The following is a 15,115-nucleotide window of genomic DNA, read 5'->3' as shown; positions in this document are numbered from 1 at the left end:
ATGGCGGCAAATGAGCTAAAGCTAAAAGAAATGGAACAGCAACTAGCTCAAGCAAGCGCCGAACTACAGATTCAGAAGCAGATTGGTAACATGCTGCTAAAGGAAAAAGAAGATCTGCTTTTTCAACAACAAATCAAAGCAGACAAAACCCAAACTCAACCACAACTACTGCCCGGACAACAAGTGCCAGATTTTCCTGGAACATCACACGAAGGGCAACAGGAGCATGAGTTTGAAGGGCCAGATCTGGATATAAGAGATGAGCTCAATGAGAGCATTCAGGACATGCCAGAGGGGCCAACAAAGGAGTACATGCTCTATGAAAAGAAGATAATGGAGTCAGCAGCCCTGGCATACTTACAACCAGAAGAGCAGGTGGAAGGATTTGGCCATGAGTACCTCCGGTTTCCTCTACTATGCCATGAAGCGATTTTGTGGAAAGAAAAGATGCGGCCAGCCTTGCCACAAAACAAAGATGGGGGTTACAAAGGCATTGCACTAACAGCGGAAGAAGCTCAGATGCTTGTCGATGACCACCCCAAGTGGAGTGAGATCCTTTCGGTGATACAGGTGGCTGGAGCACCCTTTTCATGACCTCTCCATAGTCTATGTACTAGTGATTCCTACTTGATGCTGGAGTTCTATTGCTGGCAGGTTATGCATACATATACAGTCTATATTTTGGGTTCTCACTACTCTACTTCTGGGAAAATTCTACCAAAATTTTTCCAAGTTGTGATGGCTGGTTTTTTGGTCTTTTAAGCCATTTATGTTGTTATGTTGCTGAAATTATGAAAAAATCAGAGGATAAGTCAGATGTGCCTTCTTGGGAGCTGCATGGTTGGATTTAATGGATGATCAAAACGGACCTCAATTCACTCCTTTTCATTTAACTCAAAGAATCTAGATAAATGTTCATGTGTCCAGAAAGATTTTTTTTCCAGCAGCGCATAGTCTTTATGTTTGGGCCAAGAAGATTAAGAGAAATATTGGAATGTCCTTTGCCTGTTGTTATCCCAATGATTAAATATGAAAACTCATTTGATGTGCATGTGTTTGCCTTATCTAAAGTTAAGCTCCATTGAAGTTTCTAGGGATTGAGTCAGTCAAAAGTTTGGGTTCTTGCACGTGTCTTTGAAGGGGTTCTCAAAGCATTCAACTTGGGTAGCCATGGCTTTCTCTTATCCGGAGTTTCATGGAAGAAGTGATGAAGATGTAGAAGACATTTTGGAAAAGATGGAGGTTGCGTGCATTAGCAATCAAATTCATGACCCGGTGCAGATGTTACGTCTTCTCCAAATCTCTTTGAAGAGTGATGCACGAGTTTGGTCCAAAGCATTTGAAGAGGAGTTGCGTGTAGCTGATCCACCTGTAAGATTGAGTTGGGACAATCTAAGGCATGGATTGGAAGTGGAGTTTGTGAAGACAGAAGATCCTGACAAAGTGTGGCAAGAAGTACAAGGTTTGTGCAAAAGGAAGGTGAGCCAGTAGATGCGTACATACGTAAGTTTTCATTGGCATGGGAGCGGATGTGCAAGGCCTTAGCACCACAAGTACCCCCACTTGACATGATGAAGAAGTACAGGTTCTTGGCTGGTCTTTGGGATAATATACGTTGGAGAGTGGAGCTAAAGAATCCTAGAACATATGAAGATGCATTGGAGGTAGCAAGGAACAAAGAGTGGAAGCTGAGAAGAATGAGTCAACTAGGAGTATAGTCTTTGCCCATTGGGTCTGAATTTCAGCCTATGGATTCTTTGCAAGGTCACATGCCAAGGGTTCATCATGAACCAGTGGTCTCTGTTACTCCTCAGGTTATTCCAGCAATGGTCACTACAGCAGTGCAAGATGATGGGTTGAGGCAAGACATGAGGCAAGTGGTAGATTTAATGAAGAATCTCAGCCTCAACTTGCTAGGTAATGTGGGTAAAATATGCCAGATACAATCACAAATTGGAGCAGAGGTTTCCCTCATAGGAAAAACTTACACAGCCAAAATAGTAGAAAAATAGTGAGTAATTTGGAAAAATGGATAGTGTCATCACGTCCGAAACGGCCCAAAACCCCAGTCTACAATGTCAAAGTGCTCAAATCCGACCAAAACAGGCTCAAAAAACAGTAAAAACTCACTTGCCGCTGTTCTTCCTCTTATCTCCACATTTTTTCTGGTCTTTTCTCTGGTTTTTCAGTTTCCATACTTAGCTTTTTTACTTGGGCACCTTTGGCCTTTTAGTTGACCTCAAACGGACCCGAACAGGCCAAAAAGTGGCCTCGTAGTGCAAAGTTGTCACCGTGCTGCATCCATCCGCACACCTGGCACTCAACTTTTTACAATAATGTATCCCGCAATCACATGAAGTGGACCCCAAATACAATTCTCATGATGACCTTTTAGCATAATTATCACAAGAAAACACCCACGTTGTGTCCTTGCTTACCCACGTGCAAGTATTGACCCCTTCGACCTCCTGACGCCACTAGATGTCATCTGACATGCCTGCTTACCTCATGTCGTCGGCCCACGGATAGCTTCCTCGAGAAGTTTTACACGCTACCAACTCCTCATTATTATAGAAAAAACACACTGGTACTAGTGATAGTGAAAATCAATGCACTATGTACATGTTGTCCTACCTGTACACATGTGGGCCCCACGTAACCACCTGGCTCTGGAAAATGGGCAATCCTTTATTCAAGGCACCATGCATGTGTATATACATATGTGCAATCCCTTGCTTGAAAAAACTTCTAACAACGGCATACAATATTCTCAAATAAAAACCTTGTAGTAGATTTTGATGTATTGTCAGAAAGAGCCTTAGCTTCTACCCACTTGGTTACATGACAGGTAGCCTTAGCTTCTACCCACTTGGTTACATAACAGGTAGCCATCAAGATATACCTATTCTTCCTAGGAGTACCCTTCTTGAAAGGTCCCATAAAATCCAAACCCCATTTCATGAAAACACCCAGTGGATGTACTGGTGTTGAAGGAGTCATGTCTGTTACTATGGGTCTACCCATTCTTTGGCATATGTCCCAAGTTTTGCAAAACCTTCTGACATAAGATATCAATGTTTGCAACCATAACCCAGCCTACAAAATCTTCTTGAAAGTAATATCAGTAGAAAAGTGTCCACCAGATTTCCCATTATGTGCTTCTGAAATAACTTGCAGTCTGCCCTCCATAGGCACACATCGACGAAGAATCCCATCGACACCCAATCTGTAGAGTGAGCCACCAATAATGGTAAAATTTAAACTTTTAATAACCAGAGCCTTCTTCTAGTTCTGTTTCCAGTCATTTGGGAATCCGCCCTACGAAAGAAACTGATATACTTCATATAATTCAGGATCAATTGATTCCACCGCTTCCACTGGTTCGTCTCTTTAAGATGCTTCAGAGTAGCCCTCCATACTCCTAAAGAGAAAATCAGCACCACAGTGGTTTTTTCCAGGTTTATGGAAAATTTGAAATTCAAATTCCATAATGAACATCATCCACCTTATTAGCATGCCTTGAATAATAACTTTATTAATCAAGAATAAAGGGCTTGATGATCCACATAGAAATGAAACAATTTTCCTAGAAAATAATTCTGGAATTTCGTAGCACTGAAAACCATCCATAAAGCCTCTCTTTCAGTAGTTGTATATCCTTGTTCAGCCTGGCTGAATCTGCGATTAGCAAAGTATACAGGAAAATTAGTTCTTCCATCTGGCTGAGCTAGTATCACTGCCATTGCGAGTCCCGAAGCATCCACATGTACATGGAAGATGACATCCCAATTCAGTTGGCGAAGAACTGGTTTACTGATGACTCGGGGGATTCACCATGGGAAACTTACCGCACCACATAAGTGCAGGGGAGGGGGTTTTTTTAACAAGTTACATAAGCGTATAAGTTAGGGAGCACGCCCCTAATAATTTATCTCCCAAGCTTAAAAATAAGGGAAGGGGTATCATATTTGGTTGGGGGGGATGAGAGGAAGTTTTAGTGTTTCAAAATCATGGCTTCCCAAAAGAGTCTTCCCTCAAACTTGTGAGTTAATAGCTACAAATATACATGCAAGAACTAGCATTGGTTTGTATCAATTTCTTGTTTTGTGATTATAGTTCATTTGTTGAGAGATGAAAGCTATAAAGAGCTTGTATAGATGCAAATTTACACGGAGAACCTAACACAACTTTATAACCATGTTTTTTGAGTAATTTAGATGGGTCCAAATTGGACGAGTAGCTAGAGTGCAGGCTAAACGGGCACATAGTTTGAAAGTCAAACTAAGACACATTGAGGGTACATCTAGTTATCAACATAAGTGGTTCCTTTGTATGTTGCCGTTCACTATGCTACATGCTCTTTGACTAGTTTTATTCAGTTAGATAATGTGAGACCTACATTTTATATGTAAGATAGGGGTATGATAGTTTTTTGCATTGATTATTGTATAAGCGTAGAAAGGGGGGATCATATTCTCTAATATGAATCGTATATAGGGGTTTTATCAAAGTTGTCCACTTGCAGGTGGCATCCCAGTTTGTATATAGAGTGAATCCCCCGGGACTGATGAAGGCACTCTTTAAGTTGTGAAAACTTTCCTCACAATCAGCAGTCCAATTGAACTTGCTGGTTTTCTTTGTAAGCTCATACAATGGTAATGCTTGAGAAGGAATCTTATGCACAAACCTTCTATAAAAATTAATATATCCCAGAAAAGAACTTAATTCTGATGCATTCCTAGGCACCTTGTCCTGTTGGACACACTGGATTTTGTCATTGGCCATTTATGGACACCACATGTCCCAGTAGTTGTCCTTTCCAGACTAAGAAAATAGATTTGAATGGATTTAGACAAATCCGCTTCTCCTGACAGTGCTTAAAAACCATCTCCAGGAATAGTAAATGTTTTTCCTCTGTGGAATATGCAGTGAAGTCATCCATGAATATGACGAGGAATTGATGAAGAAATTCACTGAAAATTTCCATCATACATCTCTGAAAAGTTGCCGGTGCATTTCCAAGGCCAAATGGCATTACCAGATACATAAATTCTCCCCAATCCATGATGAAATTGGTCTTTTTCCTATCTTTAGGATCAATTTGTAACTGGTTATAGCCACTATATCCATCCATAAAGCTATACATCTCATATCCTGCAATCTCATCAAGTAACATATCTGTGAAGGGTAATGGGAATGGATCCTCAATGGTTTGAGCATTCAGTTTCTTATCATCTACACATACTCTCAGCTTCCCATTCTTCTTAGGCACAACCATAATAGGAAACAACCAATCACTACTGGCTACTTCAGTGATGAACCCAGCTTTAAGAAGGTTGTCAATCTCCTCTTTGACCTTCTTAGCCTAATTTAGATTCATTCGATAGCACTGCAGTCGTACTGGCCTGGCATCGATTTTGAGTGATATTCTGTGTTGACAGACCTCTGGATCCACCCCTTTCAGATCAGTATGCTCCCATGTGAACACATCTTTATAGTGCTGAAACATTTGTGCGCCCTCGATTTCATCGTAGGATTCAGATGTTTATTTACCTTGATCATTCTAGGGTTTTCTTCAGACCCTAAATTCTAGTCCTCTATCTTCTGATCATCTGGAAGCAACCAGTTAGGCCCTCCACCCTTTCTCTTGGTTGAATTCTCAGCATAATCCCAGGACGATTGCCTGAGCTTTGAATTATCATTCTGATTTCCAGTAGCTACTCCAGAGCATACTGATTTTGTTGGTGTGCTGAACTCGACCGATTCTTCTGGTCTTCCAGTTAATCTCAATGAACATTCTCCTGAATTCAGTTCAGTGAACTGTTCTGGAAATTGTTTCTTTTTTTTTTTAGCTTCATCTTTGTTTATTAAGACTGCATTGAGATCTATCTCTATTAACGGAAAAATATTCATAGCTGCCAACATTTTCTCAATTTTCTTCACCTTGTACTTCTGGCAGAGCTCCTTGGGTCTCAGTTCCTTTCTCCAACTTCTGGTGTTATTCGTCTGAATCTGGATCCTGCCACTGGCCCCCTGTATTGTCAAAATTTGATTAGCATATCATGAATAACCTGTGCCGTTCGCAGCCATGGGTGTCCCATAAGCTCCTTGCACATCCAGTACTAGGAAACTGGCTTCGAACTTTGCTTTGCCCACTCGTATTTGCATATCCTCCACCATTCCAGTTGCCTGCACCACTCAATGACCCGCCATTCAGACTTTGAAAGGTGTTGGTTTTAGGTTAGTAATTCCCATCCTTTGCTGAAAATATTTACCCCTGCTCCTCCATCTAGTATAACTCTTGAGAGTGGTTCCCACTGTTTCCTCACTTTGTAGTCCAACTGAATCAAAGGCACTTCATCATCTCTGACATCTGTCAAGTCGATTGATATGGCCTCTACCTCAGCCTTCATTCGCTGCCTGATGAATTTCACTGCTTCAGGTAGAGTTCTTCTAATGTCATCTAACTCCACAGTGAGTTTCTGAATTCTGTCACAAATCTTGACATGAATTTCCTCTTTCTCATGCTCAGAGTTGTCATCAGAACTTGAAGAACTGGTATTATCTTCACAATACCATTCCTTTGGTTCAGTGCTTCTAGCTCCTTTAGCAGTTCCCAACTCTTCCATCAACCCTTGTACTGCAGCCAACCTGGTCTCAGGCATCCTAGTCTTCGATTAATTTGGTTGTGCTATCTCAGACAACTAGGTAGGTATCTTATGAATGACTAGGCATCAGAACTCTTTGGTTGCTCTGGGAGTTTCTTGGCCAAATACTCAATGATTTTCGCCGCTAGTGCTCTTTTCTCTTGCCATTCATCAACCACCTTTTCTTTACCCTTGGCCTTCCATACCTCTCTTTGCTGAGACCATTTGCTACTTTCAGGATTGACTGGTTTTGCTGGTCTCTGGAATTTCCTCAATCACCACCCCTTCGCTTCATGTAACTGCTCGTACAGGAACCAATTCTGGAACCTTCGTCCCCGGTATCCGCAGCTTCAGGTGTTTCTGGACAATGAGCCGCAAAATGCCCATACTTACCACATGTATAACAATTCAGGCTTCGATTCTGAAAATTACCACAACCTTGGCTGGTACCCGCTTGGTATCTACCACGCCCTGCTCGAGCAGCACTTGCACCTGGTTTCTCCTCTTGAGAAACACTGGTAGTTTCTACTCTTACTGGTTCATTATTGGTGAATGCTACCACTGATAAATCTTTTCCCTTTTTAAAATGATGAATTTGAATACACAGTTGTTCCATAAATGGCCATAGGCTTTGCAATAAGTACACTGTGGACATTCGTTTGAAACATGGTCTTTAGATTTACACTTTGAACACCAGGTTTCCATTCTTCTTACCGGGCTGTTTGGTCTGGCTAATTTCAGCAATTTGCCGAACCATCTCTTCAATCTTTCTAGACCAAGATCCTTTCTTAGTCTTGTCTTTGGTTCTTTCATTTGAACTACTTTCAGAGCTACTGGAGGCTCTACTGGACTCAAAATCTTCAGTAGAAATACTGCTACTACTGGACCTTCTCTTCTTATGACTCTTTTCCTTCTTAGCTTCCTGTTCGAGCTTCAGGGCTCACTGCACCAGATCATTGAATTTCTTGGTTGGTGTCGGCACCTCCTGTTCCCTAAGCTTCTTATTGCAAAACCCATTCAAAAACCATGCTGGCAACCGCTTTTCGGATGGTGGTTTCTGCAGTTGTCTAGTTAGCTCCTTGATTTTCTTAACATAGCTTCTGACTGACAATTTTCCCTACCTTATCTTATCCAACTCACAGAGTATATCCTCATCCCCTCTGTTGTCTAAATATTCCAATCGGAAAGCTTAAAGCAATTTATTATATGATCTGAGTTGACAAGCCAGGTATGGCAGCACCATTTCCTTGCTACCTCCTTTAATGTTTGCGGAAAGTAGTCACCCCGATCATCTTCATCAATATTTTTTAACTCAACATACTGCTCAAAGTCTTGGATATGAACATCCGAGTCCTCCTTCTTTCCCCCTTTGAACATGGGAAAAGATATTTTCGATGAAGATGTGTAGTCATGTCTATCAGCCTCATTTCTTCCTCTTCTCACCTCGGAATCCTGACTCTTTTTTGCAGCCTTCTTACAATAGTCCATATCTGCATCCCAACTAATGTCTGCCTCCATCTCAGTTGTTGTCTCCTCTCTAGCTTTTCTATTGGAACTATGACGACTTCCTTTACTGCCTTTGGCACCTTTGTCTCCCTATTTGGTCTGAGAACTCTTGGCCTTGCGTTCTTTCCTTTTAGCTTTGTGTCGTCTGGCTGACTGGAATGTTGAGATTCATGTGCCTCATCAGCATGACTGTGCTCCTCCTGAGCCTCAGTGTCAGTTACTTGTTCATCCTTGGGATCAGAGTCTCTTTCTGACTCCTCAAGAATAGGGTCAATACGATAGGATGGTTTTCGGCCACGACTGGGTTTGGGTGCCATTACTACAGCCGAAACTCAAACTGGGAGAGGAGTCTGTTGGTCAATGAGTAACAACTCTAGCCACCGTGATCGCCAAAATGGAATTGGAGCTGATCTCTTTAGATAGATGATTCCAGTGTTTGAGTTTACAGCTACTGGTGATTCATTAGTTCAATCAATAGAACTGGAGAAAAAATAGAAACTGAGCTAGAACAGTTATATGAACTAGAATACATCTACTAACAATTAGACAAGTTGAATGACTGGATTCAGATTCAAATTGAGAGGAAATGGATACAAAGAATATATGCCTGAAGTGTACTTGACTACTGTATTAGAAATTACAGAGTAAGAGTACAAGTGGAATAATGTAGCGTAGGAACAGCTTGAGGACTACAACCACACACTAAGAGTAGGAAGTTAAAGGATAAAACAAACCAAAAGTATAGCCAACCATTGCCAACCCGATTACAATGTAATGGGTCCTATTTATAGCTCTTTGGAGTTACTGTGGTAACTTTCATGGTAATTACTGAATGGTCCGCTGCTCGCCGCTTTCCAAGAGCTGGGTCCCACATAGTGAAACTGCCTCCGCCATGTACAACTTTCTTAAAGTCCACAAAACAACAATACAATTGCTTACCTTTTAACCGACTTTCCTCCATGAGAATACGAAGAGTGACAAGATGATCAATGGTGCTATGGCATTGACAAAAATCCTCTTGTCCCTTTGGACTCTTGTCATTATCTTCAACCCAATCACTCAATTTCATCTCCATTATGCACCCAAACAACTTTGCCATAAGAGAACCAATCATTATAGTCCGGTAGTTGTTTACATTCTTTACATCCCCTCCTTTGTGCAAAGGCTTAACCCAATTAGTACTATAATCATAAGGCATACCATGTTTAAGTGCAAGGTTGAACATATCACACATCCACTCATGGGTAAAATCTCCCGTCCATTTGATCATCTCCAGCTTGATACCTTGAAGATCTCCCGCTTTGTGAGTGGCCAACTTTTCAAGCCCACCACATACATCCTCAATAGTAAAAAAGGAGGGCATACATCGGAGTGAACCATAAAATTGTATTTTTTCAGCATTTTCTTGCTCATATAATTGCCTACAATGTGTGTACATATCCACAAGACTCAAGTTACCAAAATTCTCAACCCTTTTGCCCCTCAAGTTTCTCCAAAATCTTCCACATGCATGTACCTTTTCTTGGACTTGAAAAATTTGTTGCCTTACTTCCCATATTCTTCTCTTCTTTTGAATCAGTGCGTTGTATGTATGCAAATGACTTTGATAGTTGTCTTTGTCCATAGTTGCATCAAGCTTTATCAAGGAATTTCAAACATCTTGACATTCTTTATCAAACCACATTTTGCATGACTTATCTTTGTTGATACCATGGAGATAACTTTCTTGAAAGCTTCCCATCTAGTTTCCAATGGTGCATCATATTGAAGCTTCTTCATCCATAATTTTTGCTCAACCATTTCAATGTACACTGGTGCCCGTCCATACATAGTGATAATTTCTCTTTCCTTTGGCTAAAATTATCATGTTTAATTACTTCTCCACATGAAAGGTCAATATATAAGGTGTGATGGTCGGATTCTGGGGTCCATTGGCCAAACATAAAACTCTTAATGTGATACATGATGGCTTCAGAGAGTAGCATATAGTCAATCACACTATCCCCATTATGTCTCCTACATGTAAATCCTTTGGTTCCACTCCACAAAGATACACCATTGGCAATGAGCATACCCGTGCTATTACACATGTGAAACTTTCCATAGTGATCCGGATCTTTCTCATCCATTGAAGAACTATCATACAAGTGAACTTCCTCCAACTCCCTTGAAATGTATGGCATATCAAATTGTTGAGTATCATGTTGCAATGTTTTTGTGCAAGCATTCATATCCCCAAATACAATAACATCACCTTCACCTTTGAAATAAGAAATTTCCTCTTCTAAATCAAAAAATGGTTGATCTCTATCCATGCAAGCATAAAAGGGAGAATCATGATGAGGAATGTAGCAACCGACTACAAGAATGGGTGCTCTTTTTGGTGTCATAATTTTCATCCATACATAACATTTGTACTTGTCATCTTTCACAATTGATACAAAATCTTCCAATCCTTTCTTAACCATACATGCTATTCCTCCTTGTCCTCTTTGTTGCTTAAGATTATTTGACCACATCAATGAATGTACATTGTAATTCTCCAAGCCGTTAATCCTTTGTGTATCATGCTTCCAAGTTTCAACAAGAAGTACAACATTGGCTTTGCTTGCTACTTCATCAATGCCAATCCCCGCATTCCCTGGGTACCCATTAGAATTCCAAAAGCATATTTTCAATTTTATCTCGGTCTCATAGGTCACGCATCCCTATTTGGTCGAGGGACTTGCCTTCTCCTTGGGTACATTTTCTTCATGAGAGACCTCCTTGTTTTTCTTATTCTTTTCCTCATATGCCTTGCGACACATATTTTATTGCTTAATAGTGCGATCTTCACATACAAATTATTTTGTATCCCTCAAATAGATCCAGCATCTTTTGCTTGGGCTCATCCGACATGGTGCATAAAATTGGCCATTCTCCCGAGCGAGGAGCTCCTTGCTTACTCACTCTATGTGCTCCATAGACCATAACTCCAGACATGACAAAGTGGGTTTTGAAGAAATCTTCAATAACAATGGCAAGAGAAGGAAGTGTCTCTAGCTTCTCTTCGGGAATTCCACGAATAACAATGTTCTTGGAACGTCGCTCCCGTTCCTTCATCTCCTCCACATCCACATTCTCAACATTCTTTGTTTGAGCCATATCTTGCATGAGTGAGGAATTAGAAGCCACATTGCTACCACATACATCATCCCAAGACTTTTTTGTGCATACATTTTTCATGTCGCATACATCTCGGCTCATGGCGTCGAATTTCTCCTCTTTCAATACATGGTCATTCTCTACTTTGCTCATCCGCTCCTTCAAAGCATTCAAGTCCACAAGAGAGAGTTTACATTCCTTGACTTCCTCTTCAATTTGCATCAAACGTGTTGTTTGCATCTCATGTTTCCTCTTGAGATTCTCATTCTCAACCATAAGTAACCTTAGTGTGCCATTCTCCATTGCAAGTGCTCGTAAGTCTTCACCTTGTTTGTTTATGGTCTCTTGCAATGATACCAAGTATGCCATGATCATGCTTTCCGATGTCGTTGGTTGGGTGGTTGTGTTTCTATCTCCACACTTAGGAGATCTTGGATCATTTTCTACAATGGTTGTGTACCTTGTTGAAGAAGAATAACCCTTGCGAGTGCCGGAAGACATTGTATGTAAAATAAGATATGAGAGTCAATTTTCTTGAACCTATTTACTTTGGAAGTGTTGTTACAGAAATGCCTTCCATAACTCTGAAAATTTATGTCTTTACATCAATGCGTAGAGGGCTTTGTTCTCTTTGGTTAAGGCTATAGATCACCCAAATCAGAGTTCGGATGAAGAAGTTATGATCAAAAGAGTGTTGTCTACTAGGTCAAAAAACGGTTGCGTTTTTTGTTGGAGAGAGAGAGAGAGAGAGAGAGAGAGAGAGAGAGAGAGAGAGAGAGAGAGAGAGAGAGCGGTAGAGAATTAAGGTGTGAATATATATCTCTCTATGCCCTCTCTATATAGAGGGTACAAATTAGGTGTAGAGAGTGTAGAGAGATAGAAGTGTATAGATTAGGTAAAGATAGGGTGTAGAGAGAGAGGTAGATAGAAAGATTTGGTGTAGGATAGAGTTTATGTTAGATGCATAGGGTAGAGAGATGTAGAAAGGTTAGAGATTAGAAATGGGGAGATTAGGGTAGAGAGATGTAGAAAGGGTAGAGATTAAAATAGGGAGATTAGGTGTAGAGAGATAGAAGTGTGTAGATTAGGTAAAGATATGGTGTACAAAAAGAGGTAGATAGAAAGATTAGGTGTAGGATAGAGTTTATTTTAGATGGATAGGTAGAGAGATGTAGAAAGGGTAGAGATTATAAATAGGGAGACTAGGTTGATATCTACAATCTAATCTCTTGTAGATGTTAGACAAGAGGCTATTGGTGTATATACAAGCTAGAGGAAAAAAAGTTCCTTGTGAGGGTGAAAAGTGTCTTGGTTGTTCTTATTGTGTTCACACACATCACTACCATATCATGGTGAGGGCTTCTAATTTACACATCCGTTGCAATAGGGGATCACATGAGAGGACCACGTGCATTGCTCAGAGAGAGAGAGAGAGAGAGAGAGAGAGAGAGAGAAGAGAGAGAGAGAGAGAGTCTTCAAAGAGATCATGTTCTATAGTTTGTTCTATTTGTTGGACCATCTACAAATGCTCGATGTCTACAATCTTGTTTGTATTGTGATTAAGAAGGAGTTAAGCTTTTCATAGTTTCACAACTTGGTCTACCTTGCTTTTGAGAAGTGTCCAGGTGGTAGGTTATGCTACCTAGCAGAATTCTCTTTAAAGTGATGGGAATCTCTTTGATATGGTGGATTTTATATTGCACAAGTGATAAATATGAGAGTTGAAGAGACAGAAAGTGCACAATTCACTCCAAGAGGTTCCTTCCATTACTATTAAGCATCAATTGAACGACCAATGTGTTTGGTTAGAGGGTATCAATTACGGGTTTTTATATGTTGGCATACAACTTTTTTGAGGATGTCTAAGGGCATTGACACATCTAAGCCCTTCTCTCTAGCAAGTTTCAAAAATAGCTAGGTGCAGTTTATACGAGGTATATACATAGACAATTTCTCACATGCTTATAATAAAGTAAAGGTGGTGATAGCTAGACGACCTTTGTGAGGATGTCTAAGGGCATTGACACATCTAAGTGTTTCTCGCCCAGCAAGTTTCAAAAATAGCAAGGTGCAGTTTATACGAGGTATATACATAGACAATTTCTCACATGCTTATAATAAAGTAAAGGCGGTGACAGCTAGATTATATCCTATTGATTTAGGTGCCCAAAGTTTAATATGTATGGACATGGAAATTGCCTTTGCACGGAGCACTATGGCCGTCCATATATTTGGCGGCCCTTGTTCTAGGTAAAAGAATTATGTCAGGCTTCCACGTAAGTCACAAGCATAAGAACCCATTTTGGAGCATACTATGTAAAGTACCTAAGTGCGCTCCCACACGGTAGCTTTTCAAAAGGAAGAAGGACAAAAAAGGGGTTGAAATCGTGAATATAGGAGGTCTTTGTTCTTTTTGTGAAACTTTTGCATTTTTGCAATAGTTTGGATAGTTTGAGAGTAGTTTCATAAAGTCTCTCTTGCTATTGGTTGAAAGGAAAAGATATTTCTATAATTGGGTCTTGTGCAAATAAAGGGAATTTCTTTATGTGTGTGGGAATGCAAAACCACGAAACTCACCTCACTGTGTGGAAGCCCTCTAATTGTTCCTACCTCTCCATGCCAAATCTGAGGAATTTTAGGCCCATTAATCTTGGACAAACTTTTTCTTAATGTGCGATGCTAATCAAATACGTCCACATCAGCACCTGCCCTTTTGCTTTGCACTTTAGTTAATGGAGAATAGCATGAATCCAGCCTGTCAAATTAGTGGTGAGTCGCGACTCGCATGATCCATTTTCAAGAAAGTGGTATCATCTTGTATCTCTACACCCTCTCTATCTACCTTAATATACCTCTCTCTCTCTCTCTCTCTACGCCCTCTCTGTCAACCTTAGGTACAGAGATAGAGGTGTCTAGATTAGGTAGAGATTAGGTTTAGAGAGAGAGATACATAGATGGATAATAATATATTTACCTCTCTCTCTATGCCCTCTCTATGTACCTCTTATATTTCTCTCTCTATCTACGTCCTCTCTAGCCTCGGATTAGGTGTAGAGGATAGAGATTACCCCTATGTCTATGCCTGATCTACCTTTGTCTCTATGCCTTCTCTATCTACCTTGATCTACCTCCCTCTCTATGCCCTCTCTATCTATCATAGGTAGAGAGATAGAGGTGCACTATGTTAGGTAGAAGTTAAGTGTAGATAGAGAGGTAGCTAGATGGGATATAATAATCTATCTATCTATCTCTCTACTCCCTCTCTATCTACCTCTATTTACCCTCTCTCTCTCTATGCCCTCTCTAGCCTCAAATTAGGTGTAGTGGATTAAGGTTACCTCTCTCTCTATGCCAAATCAACCTCTGTCTCTTTGTCTTCTCTATCTACCTTGATCTAGCACCCCCTCTATCTACCTTAGGTAGAGAGATAGAGGTGTGTAGATTAGGTAGATATTAGGTGTAGAGAGTGAGGTAGATAGATGGATAAAAATACATCCACTTCTCTCTTTACTCCCTCTCTATCTGGCTCCACTCTCTCTCTCTCTCTCTCTCTCTCTCTCTCTCTCTCTCTCTCTCTCTCTTTATACACCTCTCTCTATGCCCTCTTTAGCTTCTGGCTAATTGGAGTATATTAGGTGTAGAGGGTAGAGATTAACTCTCTCTCTCTCTCTCTCTCTCTCTCTCTCTCTCTACCTTAATCTAGGTCCCTCTCTATGCCCTCTCCATCTACCTTAGGTAGAGAGATAGAGGTGTGTAGATTAGTTAGAGATTCGATGTAGAGAGAGTAAATAGAAGTAATATGTGTAAAGGGTAGAGAT

This window comes from Adiantum capillus-veneris, chromosome 22 (genome assembly GCF_014529385.1).
Source record: "Adiantum capillus-veneris isolate H3 chromosome 22, ASM1452938v2, whole genome shotgun sequence".
Classification (NCBI taxonomy): domain Eukaryota; kingdom Viridiplantae; phylum Streptophyta; class Polypodiopsida; order Polypodiales; family Pteridaceae; genus Adiantum; species Adiantum capillus-veneris.
This window is presented reverse-complemented; position numbering follows the sequence as displayed.